The following is a 23,248-nucleotide window of genomic DNA, read 5'->3' on the forward strand; positions in this document are numbered from 1 at the left end:
CCCAATAATTATATATACCAACTCCAAGATCGCACTACAGTGGGGAAAAGGGCAAATTTACTGATCCCTACCATAACGCAATCTCAGTCAGACATTGTCAACGAGATGATACATTTGATGATGTGGCTGTTCGATTATGTGACATTGACTGAAAATGACTATAATTGAAAGTCTATATAGTACAAAAATATCCAGATGTCACTACTATAATGGCACCATGGCTAAACCATAAATTGTATCTTTTCAGCATCATAAAATACAAATGTTTTTATTCTTGGATAACAGAACTAACAGCATGCTGGGAGTGTGCTTTTTTTAGTTAAAACCAAGTACTGCATTAAAGCTGTTCTTGTCAATATGATCTGCTTCTTTAATGAAGAGGATCCATTTTAACTACTATCAAACTGCTTTTAGGGGATGAGCTACTGTAAGTTATTTTTCATGGAATGGGATATTTTCTCTTCAAAGAAATAATTATTGTAGTGCTCTAACGCTGAATCAAGAACAACCTGACAATTATGGGAAATTTAAAACTAAATTAGACTAATGCAGCTTATCTATGGATTTGCCAGACCCAACTCAGATAAAGGAAAAATGTTCCATCCGTGATGTAGTGATTACAGAGCCATGGCTAAATATCAAAAAATGTTTCACTAGAAGAAATTAGGATGGAAAACATTGTCAAGGTCCTCCTCAATGAAAATGCTAAAAAAAAAAAAAAAAAAAACAAAACATTTGGGGATCAAGCCACTTTCACCTTCTCATGAGAGTGCTGCACCCCACCCCCTTGCATTTCTAAATAAAATTCCATCAAGAATACATGACAGGCAGTGAAGAGAAAATTCCTTAGCACAATTCAGTGATCTCACTGCTAACAGTGAACAAGTTTGTGTGAAATAGTGAATCAGCAAAATAAGACAACCAATCTGCATTATGATGAAGCTTTAGTCATTTAACATCATGTATCCCATGATTACTAACACAGACAACAGATCGTGGTGCTGTATTATTACTATTACTAATTACTAGTATTGTTCCTTATGGAAAGGAGAATAAATGTTGATGGTTGGCAGTACTCCTTCAAAAAAAGATTAGAGTGAGGAGCAGGCGAAAAGACATACACACACAAACACACACGCACGCACATATACACACATGCATACAAGCTCTTCATTCTCAGGAATTTATTCAGCTTAAAAAAATGGTCAAAAGTCCCACTGACAGTGGCAAATTATAATAAAAAAAAATTCTAGTTTATGCTCAGGGCCCACAGCTCCCAATGCTCACAAGATCAGCCAACAAACTAATTTAATATTAAAACATTCTGTTATATTCAGCACTGTTAACTCATTCTAGACAGCTTATGTGCTGAAAATAACAATCTTTAATGAACTGTGTTTACATGTGATTGAAAAATAGTGTTATGCACTGTGTATCTGCCTCTGTAGTCTCACAGTGTCAGCCATTTCTGCATGCACAGTATGGACCGGTGTGATACTATTTACTTTGGGGCAATTGCTTTATTTATCTGTTCTTTTATATGTTTGTTTATTTATTTATTTTTACATAAAAAATGTCTTTATTTAAAAATAAACAAATCCCTCACCAAGTGAGTAGTGTTGCATCATTCTGTTTGTGACCTCATGGGAAGATAAGCTGAAAGCTAGCAAATATTAAATACTGTAGTGGAGAGCACCAGACTGCTAGTTTAAAGTACACTAAAGGATTGTGGTAATATGAAGCTTTTTTATCCTAGTAGGGAAGCAAATACAGCAATGAGAACTACAGTCACTAAATAATGTATGGGCTGGTTGTGGATGACTGCAATGTGCATATTCTTTACTCAGTTTAAACTCTGATTACATTTGTGTGACAAAAGTTGGAACAGTAACTTTCTGACTACTGCTTGTGTGTGAAATAAATTTGTGATGATTGACATAGCAAATGCGTTAACACAGACTCCTAAACCTAAACTCCCCTCCTGCTCACTGACTCTAGCCCTAAATCCACTCCACACTGTCATTGACTCACACTAATTGGGAATACCTGCATCATGTCAAGCACACAGTTTGACCACCAATGAAGTAGCACTCAGATATACACAGTTCATCAACATGCGACAAAACTTACATTCTACACAAGCAGCCTTAATGAAATTAATGCAAACCTCTCCCTCTACTTTTATATACAGCTACATGAATTTAAACCCCTATCTCTCTTTATATATATATATATATATATATATATATATATATATATATATATATATATATATAGGTATATGTAAGTTAATGTAAGTACCAGTAGATTGACTTGCATCATTAACAAAAAGTCATTGATGTCAAAAGATCAACAGCAAAGAAAGCATGCTGCAAAACAGAATCACAGATCACACAAACAAAACAATTCTTGTGGTGCAAGCCCCTCAGCACATTCAAAACCCCACTACTTTAGATATATATATATATATATATATATATATATATATATATATATATATATATATATTGTCAGTCAGCTGTTTTTCAATCATCTGGAGTAAATACAACAGTGATCGATAAAGTGCCAGTTTGATATATTAGAGTGAACCCATGTTTATCTACACATTCACACACACAAACACACACACACATATATATATATACATAGCTATATATACACACTCTCACACACACACACACACACACATATATATATATATATATATATATATATATATATATATATATATATATATATATATATATACATATACATAGCTATATACACACACACACACACACACACACACACACACACACACACACATATGGGTCTAAGTTATTTAAATGAATCACAAGTAGCATCACACAACTGACAGGAAACTCAACTAAATCACAATTGACAGAAACAAACAGAACTTTATAGACACTGTGATGCATTGTCTCTGATTATAGAAGCTATAAGGGAAGTGAGGCCAAAACAGTATGTCAGGATTGGCAATGACCACTGTCATGTCATACTCTCAGATCTGTAGATGCTTCTGTTTGTGTGCCAAAACTGATTAACTGATTCAGTGTGCATGTGGTGCTTTTTCTTTTATACATGGAGGGGGGGGGGGGGTGATCCAGTCAAATGAGTTTTCAGTCAGCTGTGTTCATTGATTTGTGATTCAGTCAAATTATATATCTATATCTATATATATAAAAAAATATATATATATATATATATATATATATATATATATATAAAGCCATTTGAAATGTTGGGACCCGCTACAGCGAGTCCTGTAACATAGAAACTGAATGACAGAAATAATGGACTTGCATATACTAAATCCAAGCTGTCATTTCTCAGAATATTCTCTTTTTTCACTGAGGTATGGCGATTTCAGAGTTGATATATATATAAAGTCGGGGTGGGTGGAGGCTTGCCCACTGATAAAAATGTTTTAAGTAGAAGAGCGATTTTTGAGATGTGCTTTTCTGCTATGTTTTTAGCCTTTTTTTTCAGCTTGTGAGCACTCAGTATTTTGAGTGGCGATATTTCATGAGGGAGCCATAGATATATATATATATAAATGTACACACACACATACATATTTATACCAAAGGGTCAAACCATAATTTAATTGAATGGTAAACATCGAAGGTAAGTAGTGGTTGCTAAAGTAATAGATTTTGAGGGATGTGTATGTTCTATATGGTGTGTGGTAATTTGGTCTAATGCTGGTTTGTTTTTGGATCAAATGCTGAAAGTTTTAGATATAATGGTACAAATGTTTGTCCATGAGCATTTACAGGTTAGGGTTAGTGTAAGAGCTAAGGGTTGTTGCTAGATTAAGTGAAGCATTTTTCTGTCTGAGATGGTGCAATGGGTATGGAGTGCGTGGGAGTGTTTTCAGATTTGGATTAGCATTAGGCTAAAGAAGGGAGTGCATTTAGTATTGTGGATGCAAGTTGCTCTGAATAATATGAATCCATGTACCTTGTATAGTTATTTTATAAATGTTTTGTGTAAGGTAAGGTGCAGGGCTGGCATTACAGGATGGGTAAATTTTAAGATTAGGATTAGCATACATCACCAAGGTGGTGCAGGGTTGCAAAACCCTTATATTTGTCATAATGACAGGGAAACATTTTATGGAATAAACCACAAGTGAAAGGACAACCCTAGAAGGCTTACATACCTCTTCAGCTGCATACTCAGCACAGAGAACTGTTTAAGCCTTTTTTGGAGTTATGACCACAGCACTTAAGAGGGGAATCATCCAGGGCAGTGCATTGCCCGAAACATGAATTGCTTTGGGGTCTGGTTGTCTTCTAGTTACTTTTATTACATGGTTTGTATGTAGTATACAGACCCACCTATAATGTTTCTTCTGGACCATCATCTCAAAGTAGTTTTCTTGAATTCTAACTATATAATGAAAATATACCCATTTATCCTCTAAAGTGTTTTGCCTGTTAGTCTAGATATATTAGTAAGGCCTGTCTTGTTATGACAAAGTCATTGTTAGATAACTTAACTTTTATGTAAATTGTTTCTATTCACTTTTATGAATGGAAGCACTTAAAGAAGGGTTATTTATTTACGTATATATGTATGTATGTATTTTCACAGAAAAGTGAGCAACCTAACAACAAGCCAATATTTGCAGAAAAAAAATAATTACTTCAGACTAAACTTTCATACATAATTAGCATTAGATGATTTGCTGTTAAGTGGCTATTTATTTATTTATTTATTTATTTTCCATTATGTGTTAGTAGGTGTCCCTTTGATGGCAACTGTAGCATTTTTGCTTTCATGTTCGATAATTCAGTTTGTTGCAGCTGATTAGTGCCTAAGCAACTGTACTGTGATTATTTAATTAGACTTAGTGGTTTCTATAGTTACCTCACCTTGAACTATTACTTGATGTTCCTGTGAACTACTTTTAATTAACCGATGCTTTCTTACAGTAGAATATTTCACAGTTATAATGTGACTCCTTTGAAACAAAAATTTTCCTAAAGCAGCAGGACATCTTTTGACTCATTTAGCAGACAGTTTATTATTCTTTCGTTTGGATTTCCTGAATAAAATTGCCAAGGAGACACACGTTTAGAGGCATGATTTTTAGTGGTAATCAAAGCTACTTTAGCTATGAGTTCAGGCAGCTTTCTTCATATAGGACCCAATATAATGCCTTTTCAGAGTTTCCTTTTTTCATGAATCCACCAGAGCAGGGATGAGATTAATCTGCAGTTAAGCTGTCTCCCTGTGAAGTAAATCTAATTTAGCCCACGGCCTACACTGCAGTGCAATAAGATGTGTTGCACCCCCAAATCACACTTCATGCTTTCCTCATGCCCAACGTCCAGTCAAGTGTCTTTAATTGAAGGTTATGATGCTGGTCTACTAACTTTAATATCTCTGTGAGAAAGTTTATTTTCTTTCTTTTTTTTTAATTTTGAATTTTTAGCAGAGTAGTAGACTGATATATGCTGATCCAAGTTCAATCACAGCTCTGGAGCTAAGTTAGAAAAATGAAAAAGTAGAACAAAATTATAGCAGTGTAAGCAAACACACAACATGGTTGGCTAATTGTACAGTATTAGCAACAAGTAATACAACACAATATTAATATGTGTAGAACTGCATTATCTAAGCAGTAAAGACCAAAGTGAAATTGTGTCAAATATACATATGTGTAGTGAAGATATAAAATAGACGGAGTGGTAGAGAAAGTTAGAAGGCTGTTAATTTGGTGTAAAAGGTTGAGTGTTAAGCAGAGGAGTGTAAGTTGTGATGGGTTAATTGGTGAAAGGGTTAAAAGGTTAGAGTGGGAGAAAGACTAGTACAAGGTGAGAGCTTATGGAAGTAAGGGAACAGTTAGTGGGAAGGGTAAAGTACCAATTTGAACATTGTAATAGTGTCTAGGCTGGAGTAACATATATAATGATGTTGCATAACATGAACATGGATGCAGCAGATTTGTACATTGTCAGTTGTGCTTATGCAATTAGGGAATGAGAGAAGCATGAGCCTGTGTCTCTATATTTAAGGTGAGTGCATAGGCCATAAGCTCATAGGTATGTACTAGGCTAGCTGCCCTTGCAAGACATTTTAAGCCTAGCCAGTTTCCTCATTTGGATAGAGATTGGCCTTACTCATCCCATAGTCAATAATTATATATTACCCATAATGAAAATAAAACTGCGGTGGTGGTGCTGCGGTAGCGTTGTCGCCTCACAGTAAGACGTTGTCCAGTTTGATTCTCAGCTAGAGCGTCTTCTGTGTGGAGACATGCGTGAATGGGCATACCTTCGTTGAAGGTTCTGCATCAGGGCTGGCAACTCGGCACATGAAAATCTACTGCCAATAATTAGCGGACCGGAGTTCCGCTGTGGCGACCCCTAACCAGGAAAAGCCAAAAGACACAACAACAACCCGTAATGAAAATAAGTGAGATCATACTATAGATAATTAGAATGCACCCATGCATAGGATAAAGTATTTAGGACCTGCATCAGTCCATTAGTAGTACAGGGGGCAGTCCCTGCCCCTGGGCACGTTTTTTTTTTCCCTGTCCATAGATCTAATTTGCATTTGAAAATGCACAAGGATGAACTTTGTTTCATGTAGATGGGAAGACTGCTTCATAGCAGCAGTATCCTCTGCGAAATATACCTGTCCCTCCAAAGCATTCTGCTAATGTTGCGGAAGAGGATTAGTTCCCTATACTCAGTATTTTTGATGCCATTTGACTTACTGATATGCAGTAACTCCATCAGTAATGGGTCTGTGAATATCTTGTATGCCAGACACAGGTCACTTCTATACAGTCTTTAGGAAACCAGGGATAGTAACAGAGCATTAACTTGGTCCAGGTAGGGCACATTGTTTAGTCCTTATATCCTTTTAATAAGGTATCTTTGTGAACATTCCAGTTGTTGGATGTGTCTGGACAGATACATGACAAGGGGGAATTGTTTTCCATGATTGGCCTAATGAGGGCTGAGTAAAGAGGGGCAATGACACCCCGAGAGCTATACACAATCCCTTGGTTTATAAGTTGTGCAATATAGAAGGACTTTCTTACAACAATAGACACATGCTGGTCAAAAGTTAAGTCACTGTCTACATATGTTCCCCAGATCCCAAACAACTGTGTCATCTCTTAGGGGAATATTGTCAATGTGCCATTTCCCCTTGGGTAGATGACTTCCCAAAGGATACAATAATGCATTTTTTGGCATTTAGCTTCAGACCATGATTTTGACACCATTTATTTATTTGGGACAAACCTTCCTGCAGGGTGGCTAAGTCATTTGAGGATTCAATGACTGCTCCTTACATGCAGTCATCTGTAAACTTAGTCAGCCAGAGCCATTTAGTATGGCTTTTACTTCAGAAAAGATAAGTGCCAAATGGGACAGGCCCCATCACAGAACCTTTGGGGACTCCAGTGCTGAATGGTCACTTTGTGGAGGTAATGTCCCATATTTTGATTATTTGCATCCTAGCTGTAAGCCACTTGGCAATCCAGTGAGTGACATAGGGGATTATTCACAGATTTTTTAACTTTTTTACTATGCCTGAGTGGGGAATTGTGTTAAAAGCTTTGGCCAGCTTGAAGTATGTGGTGTAAACCATTTTGCCTTCATCTATTGCTCTGGTGACCTTTTCAAAAAAATCTGCCAGGTTGAGTAAGCATGATCTGCTCTTGATTAATCCATACTGAGATGGGTCTAGTGTTTGGAGGTTGCCTATGTCCTAATTGATTAATTCCATGATGTATTTCCATGGATTTTCAGATGAGGCATCATCAGATATATGGGTTTGTAATTGTCTGGATCTTTGGTAGTCCCTCTTTATGCAGGAGAATGACTGTAGCTGTTCTCCATTTGCTTGGTACAAAACCTGTATGGAGGTGGAGATTGAACAGTGCTGTTACGGGTGTAGCTAAATTGTGCTTTGTGCTATTTAAGATGCATCCAGCGATATTGTCAGGACCCACTGATGCAGTATTTTTAGACTCTGATAGCACTTTTAGGACTAGGTCTCGTGTGATAGCTGGAAATGAACCAGTTTCAGGTATATCTTGAGGGACAGACAGAGGGGGGAGAGAGGGGTAAAGTTAGAGATACATTTATCAGCCAGTAGGTTAGCTATACCTTCAGCCTTAATGAAGGTAACACAAATCATGGTCAGCTCAATGAATTGCAGCATTGTGATTTTGAGATTATGAACATAAATAAAAATTGCCTTTTTATTGCTATTTTAGGCTCAAACTTGACTTTGGTTGATTTTATTAAACTCCTGAGTTGTTTGCTTATTTCAGTGACAAGGGTTCTAACATACAGGAATTACGCATCTTACTTTTGGTCAAATTTATTTTCTTTTTATTGTAAAACTGTTGATATTATGGTTCCACCATGAAGATTTGTTTCTGGGATTTGTCTGCACTTATTCCTACAGGGTATGGCTACGTCTATTTAGTTGCCTATATGTTGGCATAGTGTGGTGGTATACATTTCTGCATATTCAGTTGAATTAACTGGGGTTGGTAGGGATTTGAAGCTTGTCAATGTATCACATAGGAGTAGGTAGTTTGTTTTAAAGAAATTTATAAAGGTATAACCACAAAAAGGAGATAAAATGCTCAGTTCAAACAACCTCTAAATGTGTAACAAAGGCATACAGAAGAAGCAACCAATTTTTGACTATCACACCAGTCATTATTAAATCAATACACATAAATGCTTAACTTTATCACCGCATTTTCATCTTTTTCTACCAAGACTTCTTCAGATGAAGAACTCAACCATAATGCCTAAAGTTATAAATATTTTTCAAGACAGATCAGGGATGTTTTGTTTGGTTACTTTACAACTGGATGGGAAAATATATACCTTAGTGAATCTTTACTGAATACCTGGACTAGGAGTTAAGGTAGTCAAACGACATATAGAAGATATTACAGTATTTAAAAGGAAATATAATACTAGCTGGAGATTTTAATTGCATAATTGATGATTCTGACAATAGCACTATAAACACACATAGGAAAACAGCTACCTCAAAGGCATTGACTGAATTCACTGACATTTATAATCTAGTTGACATAAATGACTGTGCTGAACCAGATTTACTATTTTATACATTTTATTCAAATAGACATGGTTCTCATTCAAGAATTGATAATATCTACATATCAAGAAAACTAAATATAAAGCTTGACAAGGTTAAGCTAATTTCATGTCCCCCTTCAACGTATAATGCATTTACTTTTGACTTAGGTGTAGATTCAAGACAAAAGGTTCCTATTACTAGAATACCATCTTACATAACTAGTTTAAAAGATTTTAAGGAATTTTATATTAGGGAAATATACTCCTTTCTTGAGACAAACCTAAATAGAGTCACATCAGAGATATATGTATTTGACTTATTGAAGTCTTATTTATATGGGAATGTTTTAATGTGGTACATTAATATGAGGAAGAAATGGACTAAAGAAATGGTGGAGTTGCAAACAAATATTGATGAGTTAAAACTTAAAATTCAAAAAGGAATGACGCATTTAACTAAGGAACTGGAAATTAAAAATAAAAAATATTTAGAAATATTACAGCACAAAACTATGATTGATTTAGAAAAGATTAGATTTGTTTTTTTTTTATACAATGAATCCAATAAATCAGAAGAGAATAGCCAATAGAACTAAGAAGATAAAAAAAAAATCACATCAGATAAAGGAAGTATATATAAATACTAAGGAAGAAAGTCAGACTTGGAGGGAATATTAAAGGCATTTAGAATACACTATCATAATATTAACTCTCAAAGCGTTAAACTAGAAACACAACATATAAGAAGTACTTTTCTTCAGACAAATATAAAAATTAAAGTTACAGGATAAGCATATTAAATTAACTGATAAACGAATAACAATGTCTGAACTTCAGTCACACATTAATAAATTAAAGCTTAATAAAGGACCTGGGATGGATAATATTATACCAGAAATGTTTAAACGTTTGCCCTAGGAAGCTTTAGTTTTGATGTTAAAGGTGTTTAACTTAGTAAGGGATAGTATAAATATACCTCCATCTTGGAAGTATACAGTAATTATTACCTATTTTAAAATCTGAAAGAAGTGCTGCTGAATGCTCCTCTTATAGACCAATATCTCTTTTGAATCTTGATTATAAACTATTCATGACAATTCATGCAGATAGAATTAAGCAGTTGCTTCCTTTATTAATAGATGAAGATCTAACAGGTTTTTATTAAGAACAGAAACACTTATGACAACATTAAAAGAATGTTTTTTGTAATTGACTATGTAAATCTTACAAAAAAAAGCATGACCCTAGTGAGTCTAGACATAAACAATGCCTTCGACTTAGCTGATTGGAACTATTTAATTATAGCTTTAGAAAAATATGTTTTTTTCTTTTAAGTTTATTCAGGTAATTAAATCACTGTATGAGAAATCTTCAGCATATGTTAAGATCGGGTCATGTCTCTCTACATCTATATCAATTACTAGAGATACAAAGCAAGGATGTCTTTCCTCTGTTGTTTGCTTTAGTTATAGAGACCTTTGCATACTATATTAGAAAGAATTCAGACATTAAACTACAGATTGAGAATAACCTAGAAATTAAGGTTCAGTTCTTTGCTGATGACATCCTGCTTATTCTAAATGACAATGTTAACTCATTAAATGCTTTATTGAAGTCAGTTGAGCACTTTCAGTCTGTCTCTGGACTTAAATTCAATGGAAACAAAACTACATTTTTGTTATTGAACTTTGACAGAATTAATTTGAATAAGAAATTATCTTAATATCTTGTTTCTGATAATAAAATTAAACAGTTATGGCTTTTATTAACTAAAAATACAAGCAAGACACTATCTCTTAACTATACTAATATTTTAAATCATAAAATGTCTCATACAAAAATGGAATAAATTCTTCTTTTCAATGGAGGACAGATTATACATAATTAAATGATTATCTTTCTGAAATTGTTATATTTAATGCAAGCATTTTCTATCCCCACTTCTAAACAATATATAAAACAGTTTAACAAGTTGATGTTAAACTTTCTATGGTTTAATAGTAGACCCGCAATAGCTATTAATCATCACCTAAAAGACTGGGTAGCAAGGGGTAAAAATCTACCTGATATAGAGATTTATGCCTTATCATCTGCTATAAAGACATTATCTTTGTGGTTGAACACCTCTTATCCAGCCAGATGGAAACAAATCCATGAAAGCATTTGGTTGCAGTCAAGCCATTCAGTGTCACAACAGTATACAGATTTGATTTCCAATAATTTCTTCAGGTTAGTGAGAGAATACATAGCCTTTAATAAAAAGAAACATATGTTTTAAATTTATAACTGAAATGTTAAAACTATTCAATGATTATCTAAACAAGAATCCAGATATTAAGGCATGGTCTTTTGTTGTTATGTCTCATTGCCTGTACTAAGGATTATATCTATACATTTGATGTGGCCACAATTAAAGCTAAGGAAAAGGAACTAATTTTGGGGATCATTTTTAACATACTGGAAAACTTCTAACAATCTGACAAGTTATGCATAATTTTGATCTAGATTGTGCTATGTGGTTACCGATACAGTACTCAAGGTGGGTTCCTATTAGAACAACAAAAATGCATTTTGTCAAATGCGTTTTCGTCAACACATGTAGGGCAAACCGGCAAAACAGTGAAGCGGCTGTTCAGCAAATTCTTTCCCTGGGAAAGAAGTCGCTTAACCGCTTTGTTGCTTTGCCTGTTCTGAAGTGTAGTGTGGTCCCTTGTCCGGTATAGCTCCCGAGCGTAATTGTGCAACAGTTACTGACCTTAGGGTTAGGGTGCGGGTTAAGGTAAGTGCATATGTATGAAAGTGATTACTGTTTTTTATTTTGTGTTAGAGTTATGGTTGAGTTACATGTGTATGTGTTTTCAGCTGTTTACTTTTGTTTTGGGGGGTAGGATTAGGGTTAAGGTAAGTGTGTATGTGTTTGGAACTGTTTATGTAAATGTGCGAGAGTTACTGACCTTAGGGTTAGGGTGCAGGTTAAGGTAAGTGCATATGTTTTAAAATGTTTACTATTTTTTTTCGTTAGATGTATGTTTGGGTTACATGCATATGTGTATTTAGTTGTTTGCTGTTTTTTGGGGGGGTATAATTAAGGTTAGGGTATGTGTGTATGTGTTTGGAAGTGTTTAATGTTTTTTTTTTTTGGGGGGGGGGTTGGAACAGCGATTTCTTTCCCTAGGAAAGAAATCGCTGTTCTGTGGTTTTGACATTTTCAACTTTTGCTGAATATGTGTCGATGAAGCACCGTTCGCTATTTTCATCATTCGGGTTTTAATATGAACCCCTCAAGGCAATATATTATAAATAAATTAGAATTAATGAATCCAACCATTAGACAAAAGGTTCCTAAATTTATTGAATATATTGTTTATTTAACAAATTATGCTGTTTGGGGAAAAGGCTACTTATCTAAAATTTATAAAATTGTTAAAGAGAATTTTTGGTATTATTACAAATTAATTAATAACAGCTCCTGATTAAAATGAAAAAAAAAAGATGGATACATGTTTCTCCTAAGTGTACATCCTTGTCAATCCAATGGAAGTTACTTGCATTGAAATTTCTTTCTAGGTCGTTTTTGATACCACATAGGTTAGGATTAATGTTTAAACAAGAAATGGATTGTTGGAGGTGTAAAGCAAAATTAAAGGCAAACTAGCAACATATGATTTTGATTGTCAGTTGCTTAAAGTATTTTGGGACAAAGTGAACTACTTTTTACAAACAGTTTTTAATAATAAGTTTCAGTTGTCTAAATCATTAATTCTGTTTAATGTTACTATTTCACAATGTGTACCCAGACCAAAGTAAGTAAGAATGTCTTATCTACTGTATCTACTGTATGATTTCATATTATACTTTGAAGACTTCTTTTTGTGTGTTTTATTTTTTTACTCTTTGTTGTCTTTAACCTAGGCACCTATGTAAATAATTTGTATTGTTGGTTTGTTACACTTTTTTATATTGTTATATGTGTTGTTAACCAATAAGATAGGTTAATTTCCTATGTAACAATAATTTAGATTCCTGTTTTATAAAAATTCAATATAATCTTTGCAGTAAAAAAACAAACCGTGTGCTGACTGCCCTTAAACTGCCCCAATGCAAAGACAAGTCATAAAGTAACCTAAAATACACTCGGTACACAAGAATGTAACCAGGGCTTAATAACATGTTAGACCACTTAAAACAGCAAAAATGCAGTGCTATTATGTAGTGGAATCACTAATATAGACTTAAAGACCTTAGCTAAAGCAGATATAGACTACTGAAATTAAATTAAAATAGATCAAGAAATGCAAAAATGCACCTGTCTTTCTCTGTCTTGTAGAACTATTACTGCAACAGTAATAATAATAATAATAATAATAATAATATTGATAATAATTAATATTTCTCACAGAAGTTTCTATATGCAGATTTGTTACAGGGTTCTGCTGGTAGAGGTGCTAGTGAGGAGAAAGCATCATCGTCATCATCATCAGTGGAAGAGAGTGAAGATATAGTTAGTGAAGGAAAGTGTGTTTCTTGCTCTGACTAGCACTTGGGCATTGTTGGTTTAGGAGCAAAGGTGCTATGGCATGTCTTTGAATGAAGTCCATTGACTAGTGGGATTGTGGCTTCACTGTGCAAAGTTTTATGAACAGGGCAGATAGAGGAGGAATAATAAATCTGCCATTTCTTTTACTGGGAGTCACTTTGCATATTGCAGTGTGTTACAGTTGTGTTCATTTTTATGACAGAGTAGCATAAACATGCAGATTTTGTTAAAGAGGGCTTGTAAGCCTTTGAAGTTCTTTGAGGAAGAATACCCAATAATGATCGAACATATTGTAGTTGGTTTTGAAGAATGTTTCTCCCAACTGCAGTTCCAAATACAGGGCTTAAAATGTGTTAGATTTAATCGTATCCAAAGAGTGTGTTGCTTAATATGGATTTGATGTTACTGATATGCCAAGTCATGTCAAATTTGAATCACGGTAACAACCAAGCATTTGAAAAAGGTGGCAATCCTAATGGGCAGAGTGTCATGAGATGAGAGATAGGGAGAGGTGGCAATTTCTTAATTATTTTCAGGTACCTGTTAGCATTAGTTTAGTAATTTAAGGTTCATGTTTAGTTGTTTATGAGGCAGATAGGATTGCATGTTGGAGTTCTTGCAGTATAGTATAGTACTGCAGGCACTAGAGAAGTGGCAGAAGATAGAGGATGACACTAGTTGTCTTTTGATCAGTTTATATAGAGTTGATGAAGATGCTAAAATGAACAGGAGCTAGAATGGAGCCTACCTGTTACTGTTGTTTGTGGTGGCAAGAGTAAGCCATTATATTTAACTGAGAAGATTCTGTTGGATATGTAGCTAGATAACCAGTCCATTATAGAAGATCAAAAACTGGAACAGTCTAATGAGTTGAGGAAGGGTATGCTGGTAACACAGTCAAAGGTTTAGTGTGGTCAGTGAATAAGATTTCTGTAGAGAGACTTTTGATGCTGTTGGTGAGTATAGATTCAGTTCAAGTATGAAGGGCTGTTTGAGTCTTGATAAAGCTGCATTGATGAGAAGAGAGGATTGTCTATAGATTCATAGATATTCCAAGCCCAGTGAGTCTCTTGACCATTCTTGCCATGCCATTACCCTCCTCAGGCAGCACTTCCTTACTCCAGGAGGACCATACTTGTCAGTACTGAAGTAGATTTGGGAATACCCATCTAATCAGCTAGTTTATGTTCAAAGAAAGATGGTGAGTTGCTCTACTTAACATGCTGAGGAAATTTATTCCAGACATTCAGGAAGTGCTGGGTTATAAACCTATGCCTTCCAACATGTTTTATGTAACACATGATGAAGATTTCGATCTCTGGTTCTAGTAGTGGTGAAAATATTGGACTTGTGGAAAAACTGGAGGCCAGGACAATTTGGTCTCTAATTATGTTGCCAGTGAGACAGAGATCTCCCCTCAAAAGTCTACAAGACACTGAGTAGAGGTATGGAGAAAGCTTTCAGCCTCTCTTGGTAGCTCAGGATTATTAAGTCTGTGATCCTTTTGGTTAGGAACCTGTTGAGTCTTTCTAAATGCTTGATATTCTTAGTGAGATACATCCCAAAGGTGGCAGTATACTCTATAATTACCATGATCAATGATAAGTATAAGGGAGTGATTACCTCTTTAAACCTTAATGATATTCCTTTGGCAACTAGCTGAGCTAAATAACACAATTTCCTGACAGCACTTGTTACATGATGGTCAAAAGAGAAGGAGCCATAAGCTCAAGTACCTGCACTCCTAACTACTCCTGTGTGTTGACTGGATAGTATGATGAGAAGAGGGTTCTCTATCAAAAGTGATGACACTATACTTTTTAGCATTTAATTCAAGCCCATTTGTAGTACAACAACAGTTTACTAAGGTAAATTAATTATGGAGAGTTTAGGTGTCATAAGGTGCCTTAACAATACCCCCCATTTGCAATCATCTGCAAACTTTGTTAGCCATAGGTCTTGACTTCCTGCTCCGACATCTGAGGTGAGAAGCAAATACCACAAAGGAGAGGTCATTACACTGAGCCCTGAGAGAAACCACTGCTCACCTTCATGCCTTCTGTTGAAGCAACTGCAACTCACACTGCATGGCAGCTATCTCTCATAAAGTTGACTACCCATCTTGACACATTTGGGTCCATTTTTTACAGCGTTTAGCTTTTGCATGATGCCAGCATAAGGAATAATGTCAGTGGCCTTAGCCAAGTCAAGATATGCTGCATGTAATGCATGGCCGCCACCTACAGACCTCACAACCCTTTCTAGGAAATTTACCAATCCTTCACGAAACCAAACTATTGGGGTTCAAGTCTAACATGACATTTGATATCACATTTTAATAGGTCAGTTATAATACATTCAGTGGCTTTGTAGATGTGGATTGTAAGACTGACTGGTCTGTCAATGCTCAGGTCAGAGGTAAGGCCACACTTATGGAAGGGCATCACCACTGCTATGTGCCACTCACTTGGGAAAAAAAACAGTAGCTAAACTTAAGTTAAACTGCATATCTGCAAGAGCATGTCTACCATTATTAACTAACGGCCAAGTATAGTATCAGGCCCTATGAAGGAAATATTTTTGGTCTTGGTTAGCATGTTCATTAAATGATCTTCACAGACAGTTCAGTGGATAAGAAATTTGGATGTTTTAGTGCTTTCAATAGAATTTTCATGGGTGAAGTTGGCACTAAACTTGTTTGTAAGTATATTGGAAACATCAGTTGGGACAAAATAGAGGCATCATTATGAATATGTTCTAAGCACTTTAGCATGTTGGTTTTATTTTTTTAGTTTTCTAAAATAGTTAAAGAAGGATTTATAATTATCTTTGACTTCAGAGGCCAGTGTATGTTGATGGGTTGCTTTAGTGGCTCTGATAGTGTTCTTCAGTTTTTTTGTAATATTTTTGATAGTATCTTTGAGAATATGGATTTTGGATTTACAAAATAATTTAAGGAATTTCTTTATTTTGTTGTGTAGTTTAGTTTTTGGTGGTGGTTCTGGTAGGAACTACTAACTCAATGCATTTTTGTAAATGGGTGCAGAATTCTTTCATGAATCTGGATCTTTCTGCTGTATTATGGTCTGCAGAGGTGCGCTCATAAGTGAATTTTGATATTTCGTCAGATAGTAGGTTGAGGGCAGCAAGTTTGTGGTTCTCAGATTCAGAGGGGTTTCCTGTAGGTGCATTTTTGATGTTAAAGAAGATCACAAGTTTATTGTCAGACTTCACTGGGGAAGGAGATGCCACAGAAATACTGCAAAATGCAACCATATTTATAAGGATCATGTCATGAATACTGTGCCTTGTAGTACGTTTATTTACAAGCTGCTCAATGACAATTTTGTTTATTAAATATAGGAATTTGAGGGCATATCCTATATTAGACTTATAGGAATCCCAGTTCATTGAAGGGTAGTAAAAGCCAACCAAAATAAGGGAGTTTTGGCTAGTAGGGAGATCATTTAGAACATTGAGGAATCTTACATGGCCATCAATGGACAAAGATGATGGTTTGTAACAAACTATTAGTTGATTATTAATTTTATGTAGAGTGATCTGTATTTCACTGAGTTGAATACCTGAGTCTTTTGGGATCTGCCTATAGGTAATATGTTCTTGATAAACATGGGAGACTACCACATTTGCCGTTGGATGTGAGAGTATGAAAAATGCAAATCCTGGTATAGAGCAGGAAGTGTTCTCTTTACATTTAAGCCAAGTTTCAGTAACTACGGTGACAGGGATGTCTTCAAAATGCAGGAATGCCTCAAGAACAGGCAGTTTACTGTTTAGACTTCTGACATTAAGGAGGGACACCTTAATGCAATTCAATTTTGAATCTAATATGCTACTTACCTAGGAATGACCATTAACAGGAATTTGCCTAAAACAGGCAATGGGGCAGCAAAGGCTGTAGCTAGTATATGAAAGACACCCTTAGTGAAGCAAGCTGGACTGTTGAGCATGTCATCTCATGATGACACATATTATATTACCCTGGCATGATTCCAGCTCTTTTATCAGTTATTGAAATCAATTATCAATTCCTTGTATCTAGAAATTATTCAAGGTGAAGGAAAGATTCCATTCAGTACTAGTGTCTTACATACATTTTTAAAAATGCCTGGAGAGCTCAGACATGTCACTGTGCATATGCAGCAAGATTCTATATCTTAAATCATTCACTCCCACAAGCACCACTATGCTATCAGAACTGTATTTTTCAAGATTTGGGGTTCTTATGGCACTCATAATATCAGAGGTCCTAGCACTGGAAAAAACAACTCACTTGTAGCCCTCTTCTTGCTCAGCTCTGTGAGTGATGAATCAGTGCATCTGTTAACATCAATACATTATTTTTATTGCTGGTATGGTTCAAAGTGATATATTTGATTTATTTTCTTAAGGCAACTAGAGAAGATATGTAAGAGGTAGATGAATAGCTAGTTTCTTGCTGAAACTTGATCTTATTTTTAGGAGGCTCTGGAAATGATAGCTTTATAGCCTCAGGAAAAAGAAATATATTGGAATGTGATTAGATAAGCATTGTGGTGAAAGTGTCTGAAGCTTACAGGAAAAGTGTATATGTGAGAGGGAAGCCTCCAAATTAGTTTGGCATTGATGCCTCTCACAGAAGGAATTATTAATGTTGAGTATAAGCTCATTATCTGTGAATGTAAGACAACTGTTGTACACTGTCTTAGGAGATGCAGAGCTAAAAGGCTGGCAATAAATATGAAACTAGTAGGCTGATTGTGTAGTGCTTAGGTGTTTAGAGGAATGAAGCAAATGCATTTAAAGTGGAGGAGCTTCCCAATATGATCTTCTATTGCTCATGAATATGAGCATATCAGATGACAGTGAGAGGACCTTCCAAAGACAAACTTATACAAAAGATGCTGCTCTGATAGAGGTATAAGGTAAGATATGTGTTAAAGCAGTTTGTCTAACTGTGTTAAAATAGAGGTTGGTCTAAAATATGATGTATTGCATGGTTTGGCAATTTTGAAATTGGAGTGGTGACTTTTTTCCTTATCTCAGGTAAGATTTCTTGTGAGAGTGACAAGTTACAAATATGCTAGTTTTACAGAGATATGAGAACTCTGTGTACGTGATACAGCAGGAGAGTAAACTGCCTTATTGTGGATCATTATTGGGCAGAAGAAGTGTAGTAGTGTGCAGATGATCTTTTAGGTGATTTTTGAGAGAGAAAGTCAGTAAGATTTTGTAGTGTTGGTGGTTTGAAAAATGAATTGCAGTGTGTCAACTGGTAGTGAATTGCTGAATTCTGTGACCAGGTTGGTGGTGGTAATAATGGGTGGTTATGCTGGATTTTGGTATGGTATGAGCAGATACATTATTGATCTCTTTCCAGAATTGTCTAGGGAGTGGTGAAGGTACTTGATTGTTGGTTACGTACGTAAAGGGCTTTTTTCCATTGTATTACTTTTCACTGTTGGTTGCATAATGGGAATCAGGTGCCATTATTTTGGCTGAAATGTGTTTGATTTCATGTTTTCAAAACAAAATCTGTGAGCTACCCAAATAGGAGGAAACATGTATCCAACCTTGCCCTCACTTGGGAAGTGACAAATGAAAACAAAGCACAAGAGATAAGAAAGCTAATCCCAAGAAGGACTTAAAGTTGTAAACTTGTGCAACCTCAGCATTAACCAGTTTCCATCACCCTTGAGGGAGTAATGGCAGGTAATCCACTACTGAAGGTAGCTAAAAAAGGAAGGCTACTGTGGAGAGCGAGTCTAGGCATCCTGTCCACTTTGTATACTAAGCAGACAACATACAGGACTTTGGCAGAAGTGAGCAGAGTGGGGGAGACAATGTATCTCAGCCTTGTGATCCAAGAAGGGTTGGGAGGGGGTCCTCTGCAAGGTATAGTTGAACTCCAAGATGTTTCCGGGTACACAGATCTAATTGGTATGGCTGAAAATACATTAATAAGGGGAATACTGAGTTATTTGGCATGTAAACATGAAAGATAGAGTGCCAAGTCTTCAATGGGCATATCCATAGTCTACCCAGTCAGGAATTTAGCAAAGTAGAAATGTGTGGGGAACAATAGGAGTTAGAGTCTTTGAGGAAGCAAATTTAAATAGCATTACCTGAAATAATCAAGGATCCTCTGCACAGTGGTGTACCAGTTAATGTTGTCACTTCACAGCAAGAGGTTCTCCGGTTTGATTCTCTGCTGGGGGCCTTCTGTGCTGAGTTTGCATGTTCTCCCTGTGTTTGTGTGGATTTCCTCTAGGTAGTCCGGTTTCCTCCCACATTTTAAAGACATGCATCTGGAGCATTTCTTCCCGGGCCTCTGCTGAAAACAGGCTCTGTGGAACCTAGTCGGACTTTTCTGGTCAACAAATGTTAAATAACAAAAAAAAAAATAAAATCCTCATATACTGCTTGAAATGTGTTGAAATAATTATTTATTTAATTATTTATTAGCCATCAAAGTCCTACTGGATAAATATATCCTTTTTCAAAGGAGGTCCAGGGAGTAAAGCTCTTAAATAAAAATAACAGAAAATACATATACAAAGGTGAAAACTGACATATTACAGTATATAATTAATACATAGATTAATACACATCTGACACAGAGTAATACACCTATACCATTATTAAAACAAGATAAATACAATATTGTGTAGCATTGAAATGAGCTGACGTGTTGAGTGCAAGAGTTGATTGCTCACTCTAAAGCAAATGTCAGAGTGAAACATTTAAACAGTGGATGAGTAGAGGGGAGAGTGAGAAATAAGTATTTGTTAGAGGTAGTAAGTAGAGTCGATATTGGAGACAGGAGAACTAGAGTAAAAGCAAGAGTAAGGGAAATAAGAGTACGAGTAAACAAGGGAAAGGAGAGACTGGTTATATGTGGGTATTAGGGGAGCAGGAGCTGAAATTATTAGCCAGGAGAGCAGCATATCCAAAGCCAGAAGTCTTAGACAAATTTATTCTGCTGCAACTTAAATAAATGAATGTTATATATTTCCCTGATTGGTACAGAGATTTTATTCTAGAGATAGGTCTGGCAGCCTTAACTCCTATTCCAGAATGCAGATATAGGTTTATCAAAGTGAACAAGTTATGATGGTATCTGGCAACCATTTTTACCACAGCACACCTCCAGTCCAAAGATTCATGAGCTGCAAACCCTTAGTTCTTGTTTTGTAAGTACTACTACATCTTCCATCTTCCAGAGGAATGAGCAGAGGAGGCTGCAAGTTTATTCTTGTGGACATAATTAAATATTCACTATTTGATAGGCATATTACCTGGAAAGTAATGATACTGAGAGATTCCTAAGGACTTAATGTGTTCAGCCTGACCCATTTTACTGGAGAGTGCATTCCATTTACATTGCTACTAAGGATTTTTATAGTCCAATATACTCATCGAAACAAACACAAACAGGGATTTTGTGGAGTAGGATAAGGCTATATTATCATCATGGTACATAATGGTTTAAACATCCCCTCACCTCCACCTTTCTCAACATTTTCACTCAATTGCAAACCATTGTCTGAAAAGAAGCAAATGAAAAAAGCACCATGCAAACCTGAACTCATTTTTTCAAAGACACTGTAACATTTTGAGAAAATATATTAGCAAAATATCTTTAGAGAACTCATTATTTAATACATATTCAACAAGAAGGTTTGACTTCCAAAGTGTCCGGAGAAAATCTAACCCCCATTCCTCCAACTATCACCAACAGCGATAGATAATATAGGCAAATGTCCACAGTCTAAGAGAAAACTACCTAAGACAGGCCTCAAGGAAAATTATACAATAAATGATCATCTGCACTGGAAAATTGTGCATGCTGATTTTTCAACCCAGTCAGAATGCCCATTGTAAATCCATCATACAGCAACAGAAAGTCTATCTGGAGTGATTGTACATGTCTCAAGAGAAGTTTACATTGTACTACACAATGATACTGCCATTACAGTAATTCAATAGTGCCACAAAATTGTCATATGTCATATCATCCAGAAGATACAAAATCTCTTCCCACTAATTTTAAAGTGCGTTATTTAGATATTTAAAATGTAAGCCTGATTCTCACCTTTTCTTGCACATTTTTTGACTTTGCTCAAAACACAAGCAAACCATGTAAAGATACAGCATTCAGTAAAGAAACTAATTTACTATTCAAAAAGGCACACACTGACCAATAGGACCAGTCAGCATGCTCACTGTAAATCACACCAGAAAAACCTGGCTTTTCCACGCTTATATGCAGAGAATCATAAGACACAACAATAAAAAAGTCTGACTTTAGTAAATGATGGTCAGTGGAGCAGAATAATAAGAAAAAAACAAACAAAAAATGCTGGTAGTGCCCCAACAAACAGCCCGAAAGCATAAATCAAGATTGGACATATCAGTCATTATTGAGTGACTCCATTCCTCAGTGTTTTTCCAGCAAATAACACCTTCATAAATAACATACCAAAAAAAAAAAAAAAACACAGAGAACTTGGCATCTTGGCATTCTGCAAAAGACTAGACAGAGAGGTATTTCACAAATGCCATGTAAACAGAAGATATAGCAGCAGGCTAATTTAGGGAAAAAACAGCAATGCACTCTGCAGCCATTCTCATCTGCACAGAGCATGCACAGTCCATACCATGGAACACTAACATTCTTATCTGCAGCAGTGCATGCACAGTCCATATCTTGGAACACTAACATTCTTATCTGCAGCAGAGCATGCACAGTCCATACCTTGGAACACTAACATTCTCATCTGCACAGAGCATGCACAGTCTATATCTTGGAACACTAACATTCTTATCTGCAGCAGAGCATGCACAGTCCATACCTTGGAACACTAACATTCTTATCTGCAGCAGAGCATGCACAGTCCATACCTTGGAACACTAACATTCTCATCTGCAGCAGTGCATGCACAGTCCATACCTTGGAACACTAACATTCTCATCTGCACAGAGCATGCACAGTCCATATCTTGGAACACTAACATTCTTATCTGCAGCAGAGCATGCACAGTCCATACATTGGAACACTAGCATTCTCATCTGCAGCAGTGCATGCACAGTCCATACCTTGGAACACTAACATTCTCATCTGCAGCAGTGCATGCACAGTCCATACCTTGGAACACTAACATTCTCATCTGCAGCAGAGCATGCACAGTCCATACCTTGGAACACTAACATTCTTATCTGCAGCAGAGCATGCACAGTCCATATCTTGGAACACTAACATTCTTATCTGCAGCAGAGCATGCACAGTCCATACCTTGGAACACTAACATTCTTATCTGCAGCAGAGCATGCACAGTCCATACCTTGGAACACTAACGTTCTCATCTGCACAGAGCATGCACAGTCCATACCTTGGAACACTAACATTCTTATCTGCACAGAGCATGCACAGTCCATACCTTGGAACACTAACATTCTCATCTGCAGCAGTGCAAGCACAGTCCATACCTTGGAACACTAACATTCTCATCTGCACAGAGCATGCACAGTCCATACCTTGGAACACTAACATTCTTTTCTGCAATGGCATTCTTTAGAAAAGGTATGACTATTCTTTCTTAAATAATATCAT

Source organism: Protopterus annectens, chromosome 3.part1 (assembly GCF_019279795.1).
Source record: "Protopterus annectens isolate FY-2018-M chromosome 3.part1, PAN1.0, whole genome shotgun sequence".
NCBI lineage: Eukaryota > Metazoa > Chordata > Ceratodontiformes > Protopteridae > Protopterus > Protopterus annectens.